Source organism: Vicugna pacos, chromosome 2 (genome assembly GCF_048564905.1).
Source record: "Vicugna pacos chromosome 2, VicPac4, whole genome shotgun sequence".
Classification (NCBI taxonomy): Eukaryota; Metazoa; Chordata; class Mammalia; order Artiodactyla; family Camelidae; genus Vicugna; species Vicugna pacos.
In genome coordinates this window covers 86,489,287-86,516,050 of record NC_132988.1, presented here as the reverse complement: position 1 = coordinate 86,516,050, position 26,764 = coordinate 86,489,287, and the positions used below count along the sequence as shown (strand labels likewise).

General features: G+C 37.3%; 1 protein-coding gene across 8 annotated transcripts in view; it reads right to left on the bottom strand.

Annotated features, from left to right (window-relative positions):
* FRYL (FRY like transcription coactivator) overlaps nt 1–26,764 on the bottom strand; it is a 226,746-nt gene that overhangs the window by 195,492 nt on the left and 4,490 nt on the right. For 6 of the 8 annotated variants that reach the window (XM_072944315.1, XM_072944291.1, XM_072944305.1 and 3 more), the window contains exon 2: nt 25,973–26,053. The exons of 1 other annotated variant lie outside the window; for it this stretch is intronic. The gene's annotated coding sequence lies outside the window, so the exon portion shown is untranslated. The remainder of the gene's footprint in view (nt 1–25,972; nt 26,054–26,764) is intronic. One more of the 8 variants, XM_072944299.1, reaches the window with a different exon arrangement.

Here is a 26,764-nt window from a genome sequence, read left to right as displayed (position 1 = left end):
ATCCCTCCTCCTCCCTGTCCCTGGCAACAAGCATTCTATTCTCTGTTTCTATGAGTTTGACTACTCTAGGTACCTTATTTAAGTGGAATCATACAGCATCTGTCCATTTGTGACTGGCTTATTTCATTAAACATGATGCCCCTCAAGGGTCCTTTGTGTTACCATTGACTTTTTCAACAAGAACTTCAAAACCACACCAAGGACATGGTTGAAAAGTACTCTAGTTTAAACTTATGATTTTAACACAGTCTATATTATATGGCACTAGGTTGCAGATTTGGAGGACTCAAATTACAGAAAGAAAGGGAAAGTAGAATCACATGTACTCAGTAATCTGGCATGATACCAGGTATCACACTAGGTGCATTTCACATACAATTAAGTCCACACAGCTCTAAAGAGGTAGGTTATTATTATTCCCAGCCGGTAAATGAGAAAAAGGAAGTTCAGAGGACCTCCCATGTCACTACTCTATTTCCATTTTGTTTTCATCATAGAATTTATCACTGCCGGACATACATATAATTATATACATTTATTTCTGCATGTGCAAATCATATGTAGACCAAAAAAATGTTTGAGAATCACACTTATTCAACAAAGCTGTATCTATAACACAACATAGCTTAGAATCTGAACATTTTATAGTCTCTAGCTTTTATGTTCATCCATGGATGCATTTCTTAGATACTCAGAAATTAGGAGACTTTATTACTGCCAAAGATATCTTTAGAGGTTTTTGTTTTTGTTTCTATTTTGAAGCAAGGATGGGAGGCAGGGGGCACTGGAGTGCAGGGGTAGGGGGTAAAATTCCAACTGAAAAGTACAAAGGTTCAAGAACACTGGTCTCCAGTAAGCCCAAATCTACTATTATAACATCCTTATCTTCTATGCATTTTGTTGTTTTAAATCAAACTGCACCTGAGGACTTCTCTGCTAAGCATGAATTTACACCAGGAAGGAAGATAATTAGGTTTGTGTTAGATGGTTTACTTACTCCTTGAATATGTTCTTACTATAATATTAGCTATATTTACAGTACAATGGATTTCCTTCTGCTTCAGAGTGACAATATTCCCACTACCCTGTATTGTAACATCTTCTCCCTTAAAATCAGTTAAAACTTTGTATTACATTTCAAGAAATTAAGAACTATATACCCAACTTCTAAATTGCTTAAGCTCTATTTTTTTCATAATTTAAACAACAAATACGTCCACAATTAGAATTTTAAATGTTCTGAAGAAAAATAAAAAAGGGCTTCCCCTAAATAAATCCCCACTTGTAACAAGTCTACATTTCCCATTAGCTTGTTTTCATAAAATAATTTCTTTTGATCTCAGTATGAAAAATGTTACTCACAAAACGAGTACTATATTCATAAAATAATTTTATCTTCGCTGATGTAACAACAAGTCAGTGGTTTCCTTTTTGTGGTAAACAATGGGCCTTGGGAAACATTCCCTGTTAAATGTCTTTCACATTATTTTTTTTTACGCACAATTGGTTTGACTTCCTAATAATCAGCATTTACCAGAAACAAGAAAGATAAAAATCTATATCAAGATACACAGTAAGGCTAAGCAAGCCAAAAGGAGAAAAACAGAAGAAAATTACAAAGGCTCCCTTTAAAAGGGTGGGGTCGAGAAAACTTTCAACCCAACACCAACCATTCCCGTACGACTTTTTAAAGCTGAGAATATCAATTTCAAGGTGACAAAAATATCACGTCTTTTTTCCTCCATTCCTAAGGGATCATGCCTCATCAGGATACAAACATACCATAATGATCACTCACCTTAAAGAGAAAAAAGTGGGGAGACCCCCAACCACAAAACCCCAGTCACAACTGCCCTGTTTCTCTGCTCCCCTTTATAACAAAAGTCCTCCACACGATTGTCTCTATTCAGTATTTCACTAGCTTCCCTTCTTCGCCTCATTCTCTCCTCTCTCTCTGTCTACTCAGGGGCTCTCCACCTCCACTGCTGCCCAGTTCCACGGGTCGGGGTCATGGATGACCTCCACACCTTGTGAAATTCAGCTCAATCATCAGCCGTCATCTCAGTGATTCCAGAGCTGCATCCTCTCCCTCCTTTTTGAAACACTTTTGTCACAAGGATGGCAAGATGCCATCCTCTTCCTCCTCCTCAAGAACTGCTCCTCCTCTTCCTCAAGAACTGCTTTTCCTCTGCCTCTTTCCCTACTCAAGACATTGTTGGAGAGCCCAGGGTCAGTCCTTGGCCCTCTTCTCCACCGACACTCACCTCTGGGCCTAAAGGCCTCACATTCAAATCTGGAATTTGTCAGCACATGGATGGTGTCTCTAGCCCAGAACTCTCTCTACTGGCACTAACCTTGCAAATTCAAACACCTGTCTGCACATCTAAAGGGATGTCAAACACAACTCTTACTACAGCCCCCTAAACTTCGCCTACTCCCAGCACTGCACTTCAGTAAATAGTACCACCTTTCTTCCAGTCGCTCAGTAACTTTTACTCCTTTCTTTACTTCACACCTTCACATCTAATCCATTAACAAGTTCTGCCAGCTCTACTTGCAAAATACTATATATCCTAAATCTGACCACGTCTCCCATCCACTGCTACCACCTAGTCAGAGCCGTCATCATCTCTGCCCCCAATTTCAAGCAGCCCCTTAATTGATATTTCTGCATCACCCCCTAATTCTCCCCTAATTCACCTCCTAATTCCCCACACAGTCACCAGAGTGATCTTTTTAGAACAAGAATTTATTCACTCTACTTTTGCTCAAAAATCCTTCACTGGTTTCCCATCAAATGCAGAAAAATACCCATGGTCTGCCTCACATTTCCTTTCCTCTATTTTAGCTACACCAGCTTTCCTGCCAGTCCTGAAGTTCAAGAAGCTTATTTCCACATCAGGGCCTATGCACTAGCTAATCCCCCTGCCTGGAAAGTTCTTTCCTGTGAGTATGACTTCCCCCTCCCTTCCTCCAGATGGCTGCAAATGCTACCTCCCCCAAAGAGGCCTTCCCCACCACCTTATCTGAAATAACTGATACCCATCAAACTCTAGCCAAATAATTTTTCATCACAGAGTTTATCACCTAATATTTGTTTACTATTTGCCTGCCCAACCAAAAACCAAGCTCCAGGAGGGCAGAGACTGCCTTGTTTGCATTTATAATCCTCAGCACCATCTTTCAACTCACAGGTACGGAATAAACATCTGTGGATTAAATAAAGGATGTGAAAGATAACACATGATATGCACCACACACACAAAAAAAACCCAAAAAACAATACATAGACTTTCAAACAATTTAATGAACACAGTCAGTTTCCATTTTACAGCCTTTAAGAGGAGATGAGTAGCACAGAATGACAGAGGAAGAGGTGACCTTCTTGTTTTCAACACACAAATCCAATGTATTTGCACACCCTATCTTACATGCATTTTGAGATGTAACGTAATGCTTCCAGAAAATAGCAGGTTTTGAGCTGTTTTCCTTTCTTCTTGTTAAACAGCTAAACCAACCTATATGCAAACAGTTAGCTTAAAAGGAGGAACAATACTCAGGTGATAACCCAGGATACATATTCTCCTTGTTCCAATATTCCCTGAGATAACCTAATCAACATACAAAGGGGGGAGCTCAAGCAATGTTAGAAATTTGAAAGGGGTACCACCCCAACCCTGAAATGTTGCTATTTTAAGGTAAAAACAATGGGGAAGGAGAAGCAACCTGCCCTTATAGTAGCCATTAGCGCTCTGACAGCTGGCTTACAAGTCTACTCCACTGGGGTGCACCTCAGGAGAAAATGTGCGATATCGCCCTCCATCAAACTCACTGGGCTAAATACTAACTGCAGCCTTCAAAACACTGACTATCCTTTAAGAGAAGGAGAAGCGAGAATGAAATCTCATGCCAGGCTGTGACTATTCAACACGGAATAGTGTGTGTATGAAAAACATCGCAGGTCTACAGAAGAGAACTGGCAGAGACAGAACTGATCAAAATTTTCTGAATTCTGAGGATAATGATCCTGGCAGAATTCTAAACGAATGGGTGGGAGGCAAAACTACTGGCTTTTCTCAGATACTCACTCTTCGGTGGGGATGGAGTGATTGTCAGGCTTACCAAGAGATTGTCTATAATCAGGATTAGGGACTTGAGGAAACGCCTTCCCTCAAAAAACAAATCAATCAGTAAAATATAATAATAATAATAATAATAATAATAATAATAATAATAATAATAATAATATAATAAAGGATATTAACAACATTATCCACTTTCCCTCTCCTAGGCTTAAAGGAGGATTGTACTTTCCTTCCCCTTCTGAAGTCAGGCATAGTCATGTGACTTGTGTTGGCCAATGAAATGTGAGTAGAATTGAGACGTAAACTTCCAATGGAAGCATTTAACTGTTGGCACTGGGCTTTGTACTTCTCCTCCCACTGTCTCTGTAATCACGGTGGCAGGTGTTAATATGGAAGTGCAATGCCAAACTTGTAGAGAGAAGCCAGCTTGTCTAGAAGGCACAGACTTAGGATGAATGAGAAATAAATTTTTGTGTTTTAAGCACTGGTAATTTGAGGATTGTTTTTATTAGAGGATAAGCTAACCTAATTTGATTATTTTAAAATTCCAATAAAATTAATTAAAGTTTGCCAAATCCAGAAAATTAGACAAGGGGAAAGACATTACAGAGGTAGACAGAAAACCATACAAATGATCTCATAATGAGGAATGATTTGTAACCACAGAAATAGAGGATTAATGTAATATCCCTTCAAAAATCAGTAATTTCATCTTAATTAAATTTTTTTAAAGAATAGTAGGCTATCTCTGAAAGGATGCATAAGAAACTACTAATACTGGTTGCCTCCAAGAAAGGAAACTGTATAGTAATAGAAAAAGTGAGGAGAGACTTCCAATTTTCAGTCTGTCATTAAAGACACCACTAGGTCTTAAAAAAAAAAAAAGTAAAAAGACAAGCAAACTGAAAAAGCAACAACTTCTTAGACCCATAAAAGAAGTGAGGTCACAGGGCAAACCACTACTCCCAAAATTGGAGACAGGCAGATGCAGAGAATCAAAACTTTCGGGAACAGAAACCATGAGCAAACACTTCCGTGGGAACCAGTGCCAGGATAAGAAAACCTGCACTTTAACTGACAAATTGCTAGAGGCTTAGTGTGGACAACTCTGAGAATTAAAAACTCCAAGGGGGCCAGTAATAGAGGAAACCCCATACTTTTATAATTTTATCTCCAAGAGTTCCACCCAGTGCTCACAGTCAAGATCAAAGAAAAATCCCCTCAGGATTGTGGCAGGGAGAGGACAAAAACATTTTGAAATACTCCAAAGCATTCTTAACAAAGTCTGCCCTCAAGACAAACTAAGACACTATTTAACCTGAGCCTAACTGACCTAAGAAAAGGGAAATACCCAACTCCAGTGCTCTCTGGTTATCCTGTTCCACCTGAGATGGGGGAAAAACTGAGAAGCACTTGTGAAATTCAGCCTGGAGGCACAGGCTGACTAATAAAAGACTGCAATCTAATCATGGGGTTATAGAATGCCTGCTCTCCCCCCACACCTCTCCCCCGACCCTCACCACATTCCTGAAGGCCTACTTAAATCAAGCTCTTTTACTTGGTACTGTAGTCCATGTTCAACTACCAAGAAAATATTACAAGGCATACTAAAAGGCAAAAAACAAAACAAAACAAAAACGGAAGCAGTTGAAGAGACAGCACAAGCATGAGAGCCAAACTGAGATATGGCAGGATGCTGGAGTTACCAGACTGGGAATCCAAAGCAACCAGGAGTAATAAGCTAAGAGTTCTACTGGATAAAGTAGAAAGCATGCAAGAAAAGATGGGCAATGTCAGCAGACAGACGGAAACTCTAAGAATCAAAAAGAAACAATAGTGATCAAAAAAACACTGTAACTGAATTGAAGAGAGCCACTGATGGTCTAAGGAAAGAATATCTGAGCTTGAGGATATATCAATGGAAACTTGAAAAGAAATAAAATAGAATACTGAAAGCAAAGAGAAAAAAAGACCAAGAAAACAAACAAACAAAAAACAGACTATCTAAGAACTGTGGGGCAACTACAAATGATCTAACATACATGTAATGAGAATAGGAGAAGAGAAAAAGAAACAGAAGAAGTACAAGTATTATTTGAAACAAAAATGACTCAGAATTTCCCCAAATTAATATCAGATACCAAAACCACAGGCCCAGGAAGGTCAGAAAACACCAAGTGGCATAAATGCAAAATATATATATACACACACATACCCAGGATATCATATTCAAAATCAAAGGGAAATAAAAAATCCTGAACAAAGCCAGAGGGGAGGAAAAAAAAAACCTTACCTATAGAGGAACAAAGGTAAGAATTTCAGCCACCTTCTTCTGAGAAACCATGCAGGCAAGAAGAGAGTGGAATGAAATATTTCAAATGTTGACAGGAAAAAAAAAAAAACAAACCTAGAATTTTGTACCCAGTGAAATTGTCTTTCAAAAGTGAAACAGAATAAAGACCACTTCAAACAAAAGTTGAGAGAATTTGTTGTCAGTAGACCTGCCTTGCAAGAAATGTTAAAAGATCTTTAGAGAAAAGAAAAATAATATAGATCAGAAATTCAGATCTACATAAAGGAAGACCATTGAAGAAAGAATAAAAGAAGGTAAAATATAAACTTTTACTGTTCTTATTCTTAATTGATCTAACAGAAAACAATTTGTTCAAAATAACAGTGACAATGTATTCAGTTATGTATGCTTGTAAGTGAAATGAAGGACAGCACTGATATAAAGAGGAAAGAAGAAAGAATTAGAATTATTTTATTATTAGGTACTCACTCTACTCACGAAGCAGGATAGTATTATTTGAAAGTAGACTTGGATTAGTTGTAAATGTATATTGGAAACTATAGGGAAATGATTAAAAACAGTTTAAAAAGAAGTGTAATTGATATGCTAAAAAAAGAAAAAACAATTAGATAAAATACTCAAAACCATAAAAAGCAGGGAAAAAAGGAAACAAAAACAAGGGAAACAAATAGAAAACAAATATGATAGAAATTAATTCAACTGTATCAATAATCACTTTGAACATCAATGGTCTAAATGAATAAATTAAAAAAAACAGAGATTGTCAAAGTGGATTGAAAACCAAGACCAACTATATATTCCAGAAACCCACTTTAAATATAAAGATACATAGATTAAAAGTAATGGATGAAGAAAGATATGCCATCCTAACACTAATAAAAGGAAAGACAGAGTATTTATTCTAATTTCATACGGAGCAGATTTAAACGCAAAGAAAGTTATGAGGGATAAAGAAAGGCATCACAGAATGATAAAGGGGTCAGTTCTCCAAGAAGGCATAACAATCTTCAATGTATATCTACCTAACATGACAGCATCAAAGTACATGAAGCAAAAATTGATAAAACTACAAGAAGAAACAGATGAATCCACTATTACAGTTGGAGAACTCAACACCCCTCCTTCAGAAATGGACAGGTACAGCAATCAGAAAATCAGTAAGGACATAGCTGAACTCAACAATACCATCAGTCAACTGGATATAATTGACATCTATAGACCAGTTCATTCCACAGCAGCAGAATACACATTCTAAGAGCTCACATAGCTTAGTCACCAAATTTAAAAGAACAGAAATTATACAACAAACTACAATGAAATTAAACTAGAAATCAATGGCAAAAAGATAATTAGAAAATCCTAAAACACATGGAGATTAAACAACATACTTCTAAATAACACATGGCTCAAAGAAGAAATCTCAAGAGAAGTTTTAAAATATTTTGCCTACAGAAAATGAAAACATAATTAGTAAAATTTGTGGGACACAGCAAAAGTAATCCTTAGAAGGGAAGTTTTATTTTAGAAGAGATCTAAAATCAATAAGCTAAGTTTCACTTTAAAAAATACTAATAAGAGTAATAAATGCAAAGTAAGGAGAAGAAAAGAAATAATAATAATTAGGGCAGAAATTAATGAAGTTGAAAACATGAAATTAATGGAGAAAATCAACTAAACCAAAAGCTGGTTCTTTGAAAACACAAAAATCGGTAAAATCAATAAACCACTAGCCAGGCTAACTAAGGAAAAAAGAGAAAAGACACAAATCACTAATACCAGAAATGAAAAAGGGACATCACTACAGATTCCGCGAATATTTAAAAGGACGAAGGAATACTGTGAACAACCCTATATTCACGAATTTGATAACCTAGTGGAAATGGATTAATACTTTGAAAGCCACAATCTGCAAGAACTCACACAGGAAGAAATAGACAATCTGACTAGGCTTATACCTATTAAAGAAATTGAAACAATATCAACATTCCAAAGCAGAAAGCACCAGGCCCTTCACAAAAATTAACTTAAAATGTATCATAGACCTAAATGTGAAATGAAAAACTATAAAACTCTTAATAGATAAAACAGTAGAAAACCTAGATGACCTTGGGAATGGCAATGATGTTTTGAATATAGCACCAAAAGCACAATCCATGAAAGAAATAGGTAAGGATATTGATAAGCTGGACATCAGTAAAATTAAAAACTTCTGCTCTGCAAAAGACAGTATCAAGAGAATAAGAAGACAAGCTACAGACTGGGAGGAAATATTTGCAAAATACACATCTAATAAAGGGTTGTTCTAAAAAAAAAAAAATACAAAGAACTCTTAAAACTCAACAAAGAGAAAACAAACAACCCAATCAAAAAATGGGCCAAAGACCTTAACAGACATCTCACCAAAACAGATATTCAGATAGCAAATAAGCACAGAAAAAATGTTCCACCGCATATGTCATCAGATAAATGCAAATTTAAACAACAATGAGATACTACTGCACATCTATTAGAATGGCCGATTTCAGAACAATGATGATACCAAATCCTGGACAGGATGTAAAGAAACAGGAACTCTCATATGTTGCTGGTGAAAATGCAAAGTGGCACAGCCACTTTGGAAAACAGTTTGGCAGTTTCTTACAAAACTAAACATGCTTTTACTGTACAACTCAGCAATTGTGTTCTTTGGTATTCACCCAAGTTGAAAACATGTCTATGCAAAAATCTGCACATGGATGTTTGTTTTTAGCAGCTTTATTCATAACTGCCAACCAAGATGTTCTTCAGCAGGTGAATGGATAAACTGTGGTACAACCAAACAATGGAAAATTACTCAACACTAAAATGAAATGAGCTATCAAGCCAAGAGAAAACATGGAGGAATCTTAAATGCATAATGCTAAGGAAAGCCAATCTGAAAAAGTTACATACTGTATGATCCCAACTATATGACATTCAGGAAAAGACAAAACTATGGTGACAGTAAAAAGATTAGTGGTTGCCAGCAAGGGGTGGGGGTGGGGGTGGGATGAACACGCAGAGCACAGAGGACTTTCAGGGCAGGGAAAACATTCTGTGTGATATTATAATGGCGGATATATGTCATTACACATCTGACTAAATACAATGTACAACACCAAGAGTGAGTCACAATGTAAACTAGGGACTCTGGGTGATTAATGATGTCAATAATACAGGTTCATCAACTGTAATGAATACACCGCCCTAATGGGGGATGTTGGAGAATCTATGCATGAATGGGAGAAGGAGTGTATGGGAAATCACAGCCTAATTCCTCTCAATTTGGCTCTGAAACTAAAACTGCTCTCTTAAAAAAATAAAAAATAAAGTCTATTAGGTTTTTTTAAATAAAAAAAAGAAAACCTTGCCTTCTGTGATCCGGCTCTAATTCCAATTATTTCTACTTTTCTTAAAAGTCAGATTTTCAGCTTTGGTTGCCACTAAAATAAAAATTATTTGGAAAGTTTTAAATGACATATATTGCTGTACCAAAGACAATACCACAATTTTGACTTATTATAGACCAGTCTTCCCATTAAAATTAATTTTTGAAAATTAATTTTTGAAAATTAATTTTTGAAAATAATTTTAAAGTTCATTTTGTTTTAGCAAATATTTGGATTTTATTCCTGGGTGCAGCAAATAATTTTACATGAAAATGAAACTTACAGAAATCTTTGCAGAGACTGCTTTTATGTGGTCTGTGATGAAAACCAATTTACAATATGACAAGTTGTGTAGAAATTTTTAAGGATGTGTGTATAGGCATTTTTCAAGTGAGAAATCCATGGTTTTCATTAGATTCTCAAAAGGGGCCATCACTCAGATAAGATTGAGAATGGCAAGTTTTTAGGTCTCAGTTAAATCAAGACATTCACCCACTATTCAACACTGAGGCTTCCACTATGATTAATCATGAAACCCTATCTGACCTCCATCCTGTATCTGTTCTCCTTTCCAAAGACATAAAAAGAAAATAATTTATTGTCATCCAAGTACTTAGGGAAGTACTAGAGAATACCATAAGAATCCATTATTAGATGAAAGACGACAATAGGAAGTCAATTAAATCACCCCAGTAATCTTTTTCTTTTTTTTTAAAAGGATACATTCACATATGGTTGATGGAATCCTGGAAAATAATTCAGGCTCCATGTGTCAGGACATTAAAATGTCCACAGCTTTTAACTCAATAAAGGGACATTTACCAAAAAGAAATACTCCAAAAGCAGGTCTAAAATACATATATATGCAGAAGGATGCTTCACTGCACAGTTAGGAACACAGGCCCCAGAGCCAGCCTGCTAGAATTGACTCATGAGCTGTGCAACGTGAGGCAAGTCACTCAACCTGTTTCCACACTTATTTTTAAAAGGGATAATAAAAGTGCCTATTTCAAGAGTGTTTCATAAAGATTAAATATGTTAAAACACTCAGCACACAAGCAGCCCTCTGTAAGCTCACTTAAACACACTAAGCATTAATTATGTGTCAGGCACTGCCCTAGGCAGTTAGGTTACATCAACGAACAAAAGAGAAGAAGATTCCTGCCCTTCTCATAGCTTATATGCTAACAAGGAACAGTAGATAAAATAGGTAAATTATGGGGCATGAAAAGGTGAGAGAAGCTACGGAAGAAAAAGTAGAGAAGAATCGCAGAGCGAAGGCAAGTGCCGGGGGTGGCAGAGGTTGCAATTTTTGAACAGTGAGAACACTTCTTGTTAAAAGGGTGACATGTTAACAAAGATCTGCAGACTCAGCCAGGTAGGTATCAGGAATAAGCACGTTCCAGCCATAGGAAGAGTCATCACAAAGGCCCTGAAGTGGGAACATGCCTGGCACATTAGAGCAAGAACAAGGATGATTAGAGCAAATGGGTGAGGGAAAGAGTCCCAAGGAAAAAAAAAGATTAGGTTAACGAGGGACCAGCTCAGGTAGGGCTGCAGGCAACTGTGCTCTGGGGAGCCACAGCAGGGTTTGCAGAAGAGGAACACAATTGTCATACACTTAAAAGGATCATTCTGGCTACTGTGCTGAGAACAGAGCACAGGGGAGAAGCACTGACGCAGGGGAACTCTCAGTAGGAGGCTATTTGTGACTGAAGTGTTAGCAAAACTCCTGTCTTTCAGCAGAAGTTGCTCCTGGATTTCAGTTCACCTTCTAGCTCTGTTCCCCTGGAAACCATACAGGCAGAATGTCAGCTGTGTTACTAGGCAACATTGATGACCATTGGTAAATTGCTTGCGATGGAAGAACTATAAATACCAGGTGAGCGGCTGTAACTTTGGACTTCTCTTAGTGCAATGGCTCCTGTAATTGGGCACATACCTTGTAGGGACCCTGGAAGTGATGCTTACAGGTTGTTACAAAAGATAATGGCTCTTAGGGAACATGGGGCTCCTAAGCAAAGTTAGTTACATACCTAAGCTTCACGTGGAAGAGGGGAGAGGCACAGAGAATGGTTCTGGCTGTTCTGTGGATTGCTACAAGGACTCCTTCCAAAGAGAATATCTGACGCTTCACTGCTGGTAAGCTGTGTTTCCTGTTCCATATCCTATTAAGTGAATCTGTTGTCCAATGTGGCCTATGGCAATCCATACATCTGCCTGAGTCTAAGACAATTCCCTGGACAGGCATTGCTCTGTTGCAGTAACCCAGGCAAGAAAGGCAGTGACTTGGACCACGATGGTAGTGGAGTAATTAGGAAAAAGTAGTAAGATTGGATATATAACTTGAAGGGAGAGCTTATAGGATCTTCTAATGAATAAAATGAGGGATGTGTGAGAAAGAATAAAGTTAGGGATAATGGCAAGCAACTAGAAAGATGGAGTGAAAAATCTGGGGGAGGGAGGACTGGAGAACAGGAGTTCAATTTTAGACAAGTTAATTTTGAGTTGAGGGTCATTCATCATCTCACTTTCTTCTCAATGACCCCAAATGGCTGCAGCAGCTCCACATATCATGAGCTCACATAACCACATCCAGAAGAAGGGGTGTGCCTTCATAAACTAAAGGAAACCTGACTCCCAGAGGCCTTCCATTATATGTCACCATGCCTAAGCCAATCAGTGGCTGGGAGAAGGGAACTAACACGATTGACTTTAGGCTGAGCAACATCTACAAACTGCCCCTCTGGGTTGGAGGGGAGCCCATGAAGCAAATGAGTAAAGCTGGGCTTCTTTCAGCAAGGAAAGAGAAGAATGAATAATAGGTGCGGTGTCTGTCAAAGATATCATCCAGGGTTTTGAATGAACCATCCACGTTGATGTTAAGATCACCCAGAATAAAAGAAGATCAGTAATAAAGTATAGATACAGAGTAAAACAGGGAGCAAGGTGATGAATGAATAAAAGAAGTGACCTACCCTCTGGTCCATAAGAAAGACATCCAGACAAATCTGGAGAAATTTCATAACCAAAAAATTATTCTAAATGATTTGAGGGAAAACCAAGAATTAAGAATCCGACTAAAATCAAACTCTCAACTGTAGAAGACGGAGCAATGTCTGGAAAACTTCCAGAGTGAAATAATTTTGACCTAGACTTTTACGTCCAAATGATCAAGTGACAGGGCAGAATAAAGACATTTTCAGACAGGTAAGGACATTACTTGAGGGTATTCTGTAGCAAACAAGAAAGATAACCAATAAAGTAGACATGAGAACACAAGAAACAGTGGAAATGATCCAAAAGTGAAATGAAAAAGAAATCCCAGAACGGCAGCTGTGCAGCACAACTAGACAATAATTCATCCTATTAAGACAGAAAATTAGTGAACTCCATGAAAGGGAAAGAGGAACGGATTCTGTTCAAAAGACAGAATAACTAAGAAGCTGGCTTAATGACAGGAATGTGTTTCTTTTCTCAACAGAAAAAAAAAATATATAAGCAACAGAAAATTCCAAGCTGTCTACCCACAGCTTTTCCTCCCTCATTCCTTGCTAAAGGAACATAATTTTGTCTTTTTTTTTTTTTTTTAAGACAGCAGGTGAGAAGCACAGGATTAGGAAAGGTAGCCCTGCTCCCAGACCCATGGGATGAATCACTTCAGGTCTAAACTAGCCCTGGAAATCCCATTCTCCTCTGCCAGCAATTGGCCAGAGCAATTGAGGTGAACAAATAACTCAGTTTAGGCCAATGAGACTTACAGGAAAGTCACCTGGGGAGCTTCTCAGAAAGGCTTTCCTCCAAGATAAAGAGAGATCTGATAGGGGGAGGGGAGGATATTTGCTATGAAGAGCATTATTGAGCAACTGGTGAATTTGAATATGGACTGTATATTCGATAATAGTAGTATATCATGATAGACATGGAAAAGTACCATTCACATCCAAACGACTCACTACCAGGTGTGAGAAGTGTGGTTAAGCTGTTAGCTTTATCAGAGTGGGCTTCAGCCTTCAAGAAGGTCTCGCTGTTCTCCAGATAGTTCTCAGCCCATAACTGAGCAAGGCAAGGTACAGGACAAGCAATCTCTGCCCAACAGGGAACTCATCTAGTGGACAGTCTTGACCCCAGATCTGCTCCTTGTGCTGCCAGACAGGGTGTCATCACACCTGACAGCCCAATCCCAGTCCTGTGTTTACTTCTGTGCAGTACTAATTCTGGCTCAGCATCTGCTTCCCAGAGACCTCAACCCGTGACAATTAAATTTCCTGAATTCAATCATTGTTACGTGATCGTACCTCTCCTTAGGCAATATGCGGTGAAGCATTTTGGGGTAAAGAATCATGATCTCTGCAAGCTTCTCTCAAAAGATTCACCAAAATAAAGACAACTGGATCTAGATCTATAGAGACAAAGACAAAGATAAAGGCAAATATAGGTAAATGTTTATAACTGATGAATCCAGGTGAAAGTTAGACGGTTCATATTACTAGTCTCCCAACTGTTTTGTCTTAAAATTTTTCAAAAATACATTTTAAAAGGGGAGAAGATCCAAAAGAAGCACCCATCCTATCCCCTTCCTCCTGCCTTTTAGTAAGTGAAAAAAAGATACACAGCAGCCACTGGCAGTGAGAGAAGGGGCGGGACCATCAGATACGCCACCTGTGGTCGGACACTCTGTCAAATGCTGCCAAAAACAACCAAAATGACTCACCAGGAAAAACAAAAAAGCTATTCAAGGAAGTAATGATTCAAGTGTAAAAACATACATATGACACGATTTTGAGGAACTGATAGATTACAGGAAAAGAGAACGCATTTGTCTTTGACTCTAGGAACATCAATCTTCCATTGGCATGGGGTCACGACACTGGCCTGGAGAAAAAGAAATGTAACCATGACTCCCTCTTTGCTCTGCAATTAATATTTGCATTATAATTAAAAGCGGTAGGACCAACATAAAAACAAAGCACCAAAGATCTCATTAACGTTACAGCACAGAATATAAATATTTCCAACCTTGTCAGTATAAAAGGTACAGCTGATGGAAGTGGGGCGATGGAGTTGGGGAGGGCAGAAGAAGCAATAAAAAAGCACAATTTCAATTTTGAATCCCGTAAGACTAGAAATCTCTAAACATATTCCACTTGACTCATTTTTTCCAGCTTTTTATTGAGATAGTTCACATACCATAAAATTCACCAATTTATTCACTTTTGATTAGAATCTTTGTCTTATTACTGAGTTGTAAGAGTTTTTTATACAACCTTGATACAAGTCCCTTATTAGATACGACTTGCAAATATTTTCTCCCATTTTGTAGGTTGTCTCTTCACTTTCTTGATGGTATCCTTTGAGGAACAAAAGTTTTTAATTTTGGGGGGAGGCTATAGCTCAAGGGGTAGACTGCATGCTTAGCATGCAGGAGGTCCTGGGTTCAATCCCCAGTACCTCCTCTAAATATAAATAAATGAATAAACCTAATTACCTCTCCCCTCAAGAAAAAAAGGTCTTAATTTTGATGAAGTCCAACTTTCTTACTTTATCTTTTGTTGATTGTGCTTTTAGTGTTACACGTAAGAAGGTTTTGCCAGACTTAAGATCACTAAGATTAATTCATATTTTCTTCTAAGAATGCTGTAATTTTAGCCGTTACATTTAGGTCTATAATACATTTTTAGTTAATTTTTGTGTATGGTGTGAGGAAGAGGTTTAAATTACTTCTTTTGCATGTGGAGCTCCAGATGCCTCAGCACCATTTGCTGAAAAGGCTATTCATTACCTGTTGAATTGTCTTGGTACCTTTATCAAATAAAAAGTATTAGCTGATCATAGAGTTTATTTCTGAACTCTCAATACTATTCAGTTGATTTATAAGTACTGACATTTTTTTAAATTAAGGTAAAAGCTACATAATACAAAATTAGCCATTTAAAGTGGACACTTCAATGGCATTTAATACATTCACAATGTTTTGCAAGCAACAACACCTCTATCTAGTTCTGAAATATTTTCACCACCCCAAGAGGAAACCCATACCCATTAGGCAGTCACTCCACATTCCCCATGCCCCTGGTAACCACGAAACTGATTTATGTCTCTATGGACTTACTTGTCCTGGAGAGTTCATATCAATGGAATCATAAAATATGTGATCTTTTGTGTCCAACTTCATTCACTAAGCATAATGTTTGAGGTTCCTGCACTTTGAAGCACTTATCAGTACTTCATTTTATGGCTGAATAATATTCCACCATATACATATACCAAACTTTGGTTATCCATTCATCAATTGATTATATTTGGTTGCTTCTACCTTTTAGCTAATGTAAACTGCTATGTAAGTACTACTATGAGCATTCATGTACAAGTATTTCTTTGAATACCTGTTTTCAATTTTGGGAGGTATATACACAGGAATGGAATATCTTGGTCATAAATTTAGGTTTAATTGTTTGCGTCAACCTGTTTTCCACAGTAGCTGTACCATTCCAAACTCCTACCAACAATGAACAAGTGTTCCAATTTCTCTACATCCTTGTCAAAACTTAATTCTTTTCTGTTTTCTGACTCATTTTCTAATGTCACATCCAGAACTCAGCACAATACGCCACACGTAGTCCGGACAGTACAGAATGAAGTAAGACTAACACCTTTCCTCTTCTGACTCTCCTCCCCCAGCAGTCCTGATGATGATTCTTTGAAGCCTTTCTTGTAGTCAGATTACATTTTATATCCATATCAAGTTCATTAATAGTAATTAAAATATCTAAGTTGTTTGTATTCAACCACAACTCCTTCATGCCTACAATTACGCAGCTGTTTTCTGAGCACATATCCAGGGCTTTACATCAAGCTCCATTAAGATATCATGCCAAATGCGGCCCACTGTTTCACTCAGAAATACAATTTTCAAAAGTTAACCCTAAAAATTTCATTTCATCCAAAACCTTTGTAGGCATGGTATCAATGTTTTCACTCACACCATTATAAAAACATGGGCAGTGACCTGCAGCATGTCACCAGAAATTTTTCTCCAGGTGTCATCAATTCATTTATTAATTTTTAGAGGTGCTACACAATCACATTTCCACCTAATTTTATGGTCACCAGCCCAGTCTCCCCATGTCAACAGAGAGAAATGTTATAAAATGGCTTGCTAAAATCCAATTATACTGTATTCTCTCAACCCACAGTCTAATAATCCTATCTAAAAAGAAGTAAGCTTAGTCTAACATAATTGTCCTTAGCAAGCCCATGTAATACCTTCCTTTAAAAATATGATCATGGTCAGTGTGTTTAGTACTTATAACACAATGAACTCAGATTAGATCATACTAGGTTTCCATTCATATTTTGAGATTTAATACATTAAAATATAATACAATGAAAAAGCAATATGTATCACTTAAGGCAATCCAGGGAATAAAGACATCTCATGTGTTATACTTCACATTATCAAGACAAATATGTTGTCAACTTACTGTAATTTATATTTATGTCTTTAAAATTCTACAAGAGTTTCTCCTCAACCATAAAAAGGTCAAGAGGGAAAAAAAAATTTTTTTCCAACATGCTCACAAAAAATAATAAGTAATAAGATAATAAACTAGTAAACTTTAAATTTTGTGTTTCTAATAACATATTTTATTGAAACCAATTTCCCCAGTTCTTTTAAGAGCACATTCCTAGCTTAAAAATCTTTTACAAAGCCTTCAGAGATCGTTAAAGTCTAAAACAGCCTCTCTCTGCCCTTTCATGATACCTACCACTATCTCTACCACTCACTTCACCACTCAGTCATCTGATGCTTGGTAGTTATTGTTAACTGATAAATATTATCTATAAGAGGATCCTGACACATTCTTTTCTAACGTCATCACAACTGACATAGAAAAGGTAAGCACTCAAATTCTTTTCATTTATACTGCATATTATAAACCTATAAAGAATTAAAGTGAAATTGTCTGATAAATCTGAAGACATCTTGGAATCCTCTGTTTCTTCCCTTTCTAAAAAGGGAAAACTAGGCCCAGAGAAAGAGATGTTGAAAATGACAAGAGTAAAATTCAGTAGGTTGTGTTAAGAGAGAAGGAATATTTATTTAACTCCTAATATGTATTAAGTAAGCACTGTACCAGTTTCCTATTGTGGTGGTAACAGACGTATCCAAAATAGGTCTCATGGGGCTAAAATCAAAGTGTCAGCAAGCTGCATTCCTAACCAGAAGCTCTCAGGAGAATCCAACTTCTTGCCTTTATCGGTTTCTAGAAGCTGCCCCAACTCCCAGCCCCTTTCTATCTTCAAAGCCAGCAATGGCTGTTCAGTTCCCTTTCACGATGCCATCTCTCTGGTTCTGACTCTTCCGCCTCCTGCTTCTGCTCTTAAAGACCCTTGTGATTACATTAGGCCTACCTGGTAACCTAGGATACTCTCCCTATTTTAAAATTAGCTGATTAGCAAACTTAATTCATCTGAAACGTAAATTCCCTTCTGCCCCATAACACGACATTCACAGGTTCCACGGATTACGATGTGGACATCTTTGGGGAGGCCATTATTTCTGCCCACCACGAGCACTATGCTGTGTGCTTAATTTTTATCTTTTTACTTAATCCCTACTACAACTCTATGAGGGAAATCCTCTTCTATTCATTTTATACATGAGGAATCTGAAGTTACCCATGGCACTTTAAGAGATTTTAAATAACTTAACCCAAACTGCCAGGCGTACTGGAGATACTTCTAGAAATGTTTGTGGAACTGAACCAGGAGAATCAGGATTCAGATAGCACGGCCTACACTGGCCTGTTTCTAAAGCTCTAACTCTCTTTCTGTGTGTGCGTGTGTGCATGTGTGTCTCTGTGTGTGTTTGGGAGTGAAGAGGAATGTACAAAAAGTAAGGTTTTTCTTGCCCCCTACTTTTACCAAAACCATCTCTCATCACTTTATATTTGAGATCTCTGTGTATGATTTTGTTTAAAAAAAAAAAAAAGAAAAGGTTTTTAAATCTCTTTACACCATGCTACATTCCATTTAGGCCTTGGTATATGACATCAAAAGTTAACAAGGCTAAAATTATGTGAAAAGGTGACATGTCAGATGTGAAAATCCAACACATTTATGTATACCTGAATCACCTCTTACCTATTTTAAATTAATATCATAGTTTAAATTTGTCGATTCCTTCCAAAATTGTACAATTCTAAGGTCCAGATTTCTTTTAATTTGGGGTGGGGGGGCTCTTGGGGTGGGGGAGGGGATTAGGTTTATTTATTTACTTTTAGAGGAAGTACTGGAATTTGAATCCAGGGCCTTGTGCATGCTAAGCATGCACTCTACGACTTGAGCTATACCCACCCCCTCTTTAGGGTCTTGATTTGAACATATAAATTATTTTTGTAACTATTTCAAGCATTCAGATAAATCTCCCAAGGTGTAATATATTGGATTACATATTATCAACAGTTTAATGTCTTGACACAAATAACCCATTATTTTTCAGGGTACCATCAGCCATATGGGAACATATCTTGATAATTGACTTCCAGGTGTCCCTTCTCATCTAATAATGAACTCTTATGACATTCCTTGGCCCTTCCCTAAACACTTGGGTAACAATAATTTTCTTTTTATATCCTGAAAATAATCTGCAAATACAGGATGGAGATCAGGGAAGGGATCTGTGACTGATGGCAGAAGCCTCAGTGTCGAATGGTTGTCAAAGGTCTTGACTGAACTTTTACCTCTAACGCACCCATTTTTAATCTTTCCTGGGTCATGGCCTCTGTTTTGAGAATCTGCGGACCTCTCACTAGAAAAATGCACATGAACACATACTCAAAATTTTTCATACAACTTATTTTATTGCATTTTAAATTGATTGCCATTAGAGACCATATGAAACCAGTCTATGCAAAGATAATTGTATGTTTCATTTTCAGTTTTGTGCCAAGTTTTGTTACACCCAGGAACAAAATCCAAAGTATGCAATAAAACAAACCAAATTTTAATTATTTTCAACAAACAGATACCAAAGCGCTGCTGGCTGCTGGCTGTGGTGCCTCTGATGCCAAAGCACGACTTCAGGAGAAAACCTACCCCTTTTACAGTGTCCTCCCGAGAGAGCCGGGGAAACACAGGTGTGAGAGAGAGATCTCAGGTCCCGACAGTCAAGGAAGAATAACGTTGACTGAATTTAATGAGTGTTTCCCAAAGCAGTAACATTTTCTACTTGTATATACTTATAAAAAAGGAAGGATGTGGTATCAGAAATTAGAAGATACTAAGATAAATTTAAATATTTAGGGAAAAACCACCAGGCCTGGGATGTTCCTACTACTTAGACATGCAAAATGTATTAAGTTCAAAGTGGAGTACATGCACTCCTTGAAGGAAAGGAGATCAAGCCAATAAAGGAAGAAGAAAATACCAGAAGATTATATATATGTGTTATCTCACATCTGAATTTCAGCTTTACTAATATTCACTGTGTGAGACTGACACCAGCACCCTCTCTTGGTCTTGGTCAGACTGCTTTGGTCTTGTGGCATTTATGTGGAGTCTGCTGCGTACATTGCTCAGCTCACTTGACTTTCGTCTACCCACAGACAATTAGAAAGGCGCCTTTTAAGTCAGGGGGGTGAGCACAGCTGTGGAAATACGAGATTTCTCCACAGCGTCATTCCAGCATCCATCCCCCAGCTTCCTGGGTGACCAGAAGCAGCAGCAGCAGAGGCGTCTTGATCTGACTTCCTAATCCTGGATGGCAGCTAGGAGGCTGTCCTGCAGTTTCCAGAGTGTCTGGAGGTGAATGCAGCAGCAACAGGGGTGGCACAAGGTCCAGACTCCAGCTTAGGTCCTGGAGTGCCCTGTGAGGTGCCCTGGTGGGTTGCCTCTGAACTACTGCCCTAAAACCCGCTGTTAGGCCCTTGTAACATTTCTGTAAGCACCTAATCCATTGTATTAAACCTCTTCTAGCTTAAAATAATCAGAAGGGTTTCTGTTTGTGACTCTGACTCCCCACACAGTATCGCAGAGGGTAAAAAAATCTCTGAAGGGAAAGGTAGCTGTTTCCCACCCTAGAGGGGTTGTTTGTGATGTCCTCACCTGTTCACTTTCAGCAGATCACAACATGCTGTGGCCCGCATGGACCCAAGTGCAGATCTCATGAGAAGTATGATATCACTCGCGAGTGGATTTTTAAGATTTTTGCAAAGAAAGGCCGATTAAGCATAATGTTAATACAACAAGATACAAGCAAGCAATAAGAAAATGGTCGAGCTAACAACTGCCTGTTACCAATACCAGTGCTTTATCAAAACCTGTTAAGATAAAGATGTGCTTATCTTGTAAAACATACACTATAAAACCTTTAGAAGAAAACACAGGAAAAAAAATCTTTGACACCTAGGGCCTGGTGAAGAGTCCAGAGACATGACACCAAAAGTACAATCAGAAAAGAAAAAAACAACGATTAAATACACTACCTGAAAATTTAAAACTTTTTTGCTCTGTAAAAGACCCTGTTAAGAGGATGAAGACAAGTTATTGATGGGAAGAAAAACTGTGCCAACCACTTATCTAGTGAAAGACTTACACTGACAATACATAAATAACCCTCAAAACTCAACAATGAAAAAAAAATTCAATTTGCTTATTAGGGAAACAGTTAATTTGCCCACTAGGGAAAGGCAAATTAAAACCACAATGAGATATCACTACACAACTATTAAAATGACTGATTTTTTTTAAATAGTGAAAATAATCAAATTCTGGCAAGCATATGGAGAAGCTAGAGCTTTCATACATTGCTGTTGGGAAAAAACAGCCACCCTGAAAAACAGTCTGGCAGTTTCTTGTAAAACTAAACATCACTTATAATACAACCCAGCTATTACACTCTTGGACATTTACATTTACACCAGAGAAATGAAAACTTATGTTCACACAAAAAACCTATACACAAAGGTGCACAGCAGCTTTATTTGTAACAGCCAAAACCTGGAAACAACTCATCCGCCCTTCAACAGGTGAATGGTTAAACAAACTGTGCACTGTGATATATCCATACACTGAACGCAACTCAGCAATAAAAAGAAATGAACCACTGTACTGATACATACGACAACATGGATGGTTCTCCATGGAGATGAATGAAAAGAAGTTGATCTCAAAAGGTTACATGCAGCATGATTCCATTTAAGTTACATTCTCGAAATGATGCAATTATAGAGATGGAGAACAAATTACTGGTTGCCAGTAAATAGAGATGGGGTGGGTGAGGAAGGAGGAAACCTTGAGCTGCATGAAGGTGTTTCTTGGCAGGGATGGAATAGTACTGTATCTTGATTGTGGAGCTGGTTAAATGAATCTAGGCACGAAATGTTATCAAATTGCATAGGAACTATACACACACATACACATGAATGAGTGCATTAAAAACCATGAAATCTGACTATGGCTACTTAACAGTACTGCACTAATGTCAGTTTCCTGGTTTAATGTTGTTATAAATACATGTGTTATGTAAGATACTACAACCAGGGAACACAATGAAGGTTACATCGGACTCCCTGTACTATTTTTGCAATATCTCATGAGTTTATAATTATTTCAAAAAAAAAGTTTAAGTGATGGCATTCAACCATGCTTATCTTATTTTTTAAATTGATATTTTAAGTAGAATCAAAAACATAAAAATAATTTTAAACTGTTCTAAAATATTTTTCATCTTTAGCTCCTTATTTTTGTTAATGTCTTATTATGTACATCATATAGTATATAGTTTACAACAAACATACACATATTGTGGGTGCAGATACATTTTTTTATACTGCTGGAGTGTGACATAAAATTTCTGCAGACCTGTTACAGAGGCCACAATAATCTAAGATGTTATCTTTTAAATTTTTTACTTGGGGAAGCATATGCTGGAAGAGGGAAAACACTAGATTATCAAAAAGAACTCAATTCTATCCATAGGTTAAAGAAGTCACAATCTCATTCTTGTCTACAAAATGAAGGAGTTCTATTGGATCATTCCCAAGGAAAGTCCAGCTCTGAAAACATTATGACTCTATATGAGTTTTACAACAGGAAAAAGTGAAACAACCATAAAGAAATGTATGACTAAACCCTAACCAGTATTTACCGAAAGTATACTATGGGTTCAATATTGCCAGGAATAGTAACTACAAGACACAGGCTAAGTTATCATCAGCACAAAACCAGAAAAGGGCATCTACTAAGATAATTTTAGCTCCAAGAAAATAATTATCAGAAGATCCGGTTTAAATATAAATATCTAGATAACAGGCAGGTGTGGCTATTTTACATACAGCCTCACAGTTCTGTAAAGCCTCTAATTTCTGGTCATAGAATTAGGTTGCTGAATTTGCAGCAAACAAAATACCAATGTATACAAGTATCCTGGGGTACAAGCTTGGGCATTGGGTTCTCACAAAAAGTAGACTATCAAGACATCCAAAAAAGAATTATTTCCATCCACTTAATTAATTATTCTCCATCCACCTGAGTTAGACTTAATAAGACAGAATTTTAAGAGATCCATTATTCAGGGGAAGTTAAACATCTACAAGGTAATTATACCACCCCACTACACCAGCTGCTGCTATCCAGAAACATCACCTACCTGAAACGGCCCAAAACTAGGAAAGAAGCAAGAGTCCTCTAAGCAGTAAAAACCAACGTAACAAGGTCCTAGCAGTAACGCTCCATGCACAGGAAGTTCTTTGGTCTCTCACCCAGAACTTACTATCATTTTTATCCACCATTCAACAAGCATGGTTATGGGTTCGATTCTCTTATCACATGGAAAATAACAAATCTGACAGGTGAGGAAACCACTACAGGCGGGTGTAATGACAGCAACAAAGATACAGCTAACAGTAAACTAATGAGCAAATCGACCCCCCAAACCAGACATGATTTAGAAGGGAATGGTTCCACCAACAAAAGAACAAAATATGGTGCTCCGTGTATTGCTTACTGAAGAGACTAATGGCTGGACGCTTTGCAAATACATTGTTATGAGTTCACTGACATCCAAGACACATGAATAGAACCACCAAGTACTATTTTTTTAACTAGTATTATAGACAGTATTATCCATCTTAAATTGTTTAATGGAGGAAAAAAACTGAAAGCTGCATTTAAATTATCTTTCCAGTATTCCTTAGTACTGAATTAAATTGCATCACATCTGAATGTTACCATGAAATATAGACAAACCAAAATACAAAAGAGAACAAAACAGAACAAGAAATCCTGAGAAGCTGAAATCAATTCAGGCAACAAGGCATACATATGAATATTTTACAACCTAAAAAATAAGGCTGCACTGAGGTAAGTGAACAAACTAATGACCCCTTCTTCAATTCCCAGATGTCCTTAAAAAAAAAAAAATCAACAACACTTTAACCTCTCTGAAGTATGGCTGTTCTAGAAGAGAGATGTAGGTTACAACTGCTGTCATCCAACAGCAGGATTTAGTTGGTAAAAACTTTATGTTGACATTTCCTGGAAAGATCAAGAATGCAACAACGCTAGCATCAAAATGTCTTAGGTTTGATCAAAAATGGTCACTCAAAACAATCTTAAAAACAAAAACAAAGAAATGATCAGAAGCCTGTAAAACTGTAATCAATGGAGATAGTTACAGAAAATTCTCCAAACACACACAAAAAAATGCATCCTTTTATTTTAAAAGATCTTGTCATTTTAAAAGTAAAGTACTTATCACATTACTTAGTAAGCATTCAATAAACTTAGTTACAATTATTATTAGAAGATGGAAAATGAAGACCAGTAGAGCTGATGAAAATATTTAGGATTATAGTGGTCAGGCAACCAATAAACACTTAAGTGCCTGCAAGCTCTCGAACACTATGCAGGGCAATACGAGTTCATCACAATCAATCTATGCATGCAGCACTATTTCTTATCAAATAAATGACAAGTTGCACAATACAAGCTCACCATTTTTAACCAATAAGGTAAACATGACTATACACTCAGCAATGATTAGAACTTACCAAGTACTTTCAACTTCTTTCAAAGTACTGGCCTTTATTTAAGCCCAGTATGCAGAATTTGAGACATAAATTATTTACTTGTACAGTCATCAAATGATTAAATTAATATTAAAAAGTGTCACCAAAATGAGTCTTATGATTTATAGGGAGGGAAAAAAAAAATCCCTTTTCCCATTTCTCTCCAGGCTTAAGTAGAACACGGATTTAGATAAATTCCCTCTTAAGGAAAATCTTTCTAAACTTGGAGCTACACACATCACAAAAAGACCCTCTCTGTACTCCTAGGATTTACGCACATTAGAGGGATGGATTTATACAGGAGAGCACTTTTATTAAAATGCTATGCTCCATTTACATGAAATATCCAGAGTAGGCAAATGTATAGAGATGGAGTGCAGGGCTGAGGAGGAAGGTAGGGAAGGTGATGAGGAGATGAAAAAGTTCTAACACTGGCTATGATGAGGCGTACAACACTATAATATACTAAGAACATTGAACTGTACACTTTAAAAAAGTAAACTGTATGGTATGGAAATTGTATTTCTCCAAAACTGTTATTTTAAATTTTTAACTCTTCACAAAACTTGATAAATCACAATTGCTAGATTATGGTCAAACCCCATAGGCTGTATCCTTGGTCAGATATTCTTCCTGGCCTGGTCGACTCCATCACTGACAATCCTACAAGGCCTCTTTCTTAACAAGCTGATTCTTGCCCCACAATACAAAGATGGAGCAACAGGCTTGGGAGGGCTGGGGCGGGGATGGTGGTGGTGGTGGTGGTTCATTTTGTAAAACTTAGAAATACTTTACACTGTATTTTAATACAAATGATTTTTCAAAGCAATTATTTTTATAACATAAAAAATCCTGATAAAGGTCTCTATTAATTATAGCATTGAGTTTAAAAGAATGCATTACTATTCCATCAGCAAAATATGAATTTCCTACTAGGACACAAATGTAGTGTAATAACGGTGGTCTTTGAAATGGACAATCCCATTATGATATAAGGAAAGACACATCAACATTTGCAGAATTTCAGAAAAATTCTGCCCATAGGAATAGCAGTGTTTGAAATTTAGAGGGAAAAAAAATTCTAGCACTCACAGATTTCCTTTAACAGGCACCATGGACTCCAACCCACCTCCTATGGAAGCCAGTTTGTTTGCTAGGATGCCTCAAATGAAGCTGCAAAGAATAATAAACAAGAGTGAATAATAAGTCACTCAAGAGTGCACTTTGTGTACACTATCTTTAATCCATATGGACCACTCTGTCTCTTCAAGTAAAGACCCTACTCAAAGGAGCTCATAGTTTGTGGTACAGACAGGCTTCACCATCTTATCCTCAGTGCCTACATGGTACGCAATTTAGGTGCAGTTCTCAATAAAAACTTGCTGAAAAAATGGAGATTTCAGCCTCATTAGGCCTACTGGCTACTTGCAGCTGGGTTTTCTACTTAGAAACCTGTGAGAAACCTTTTCCCCCCTCTGGGCTGGCTTAAAGATGCACCTAGAACAACAGAATCTTTTCACCTATTTCATCAGCCTAAATTGTAGCTCCCTTTTTATAACGAGCAGCAGATGGGTGGAGGGAAACCTCTACATGTGAACTGATCAGGAACAGACATCTTCCTACATTCCTCTTGGGGCAACTATTATGAACAGTGCCTGTTGGCAGTCTCAAAGCAATTTTTAATGCTCTCTAGAGATGAGAAGAATCAAGAAATGAGAAGGGATTAAGCTTACAGTATATACTCCAAAACCATTTTAGGATAAAGATACCTAAAATGTTCAGGGACACTGGTTTTGACCAATTTTTAAAATGATTATGATTCTAATGATTATAGACTACATCTTGAATGCAAAAATACTGGTGGGAGCCTTGCATCTCAAGAAA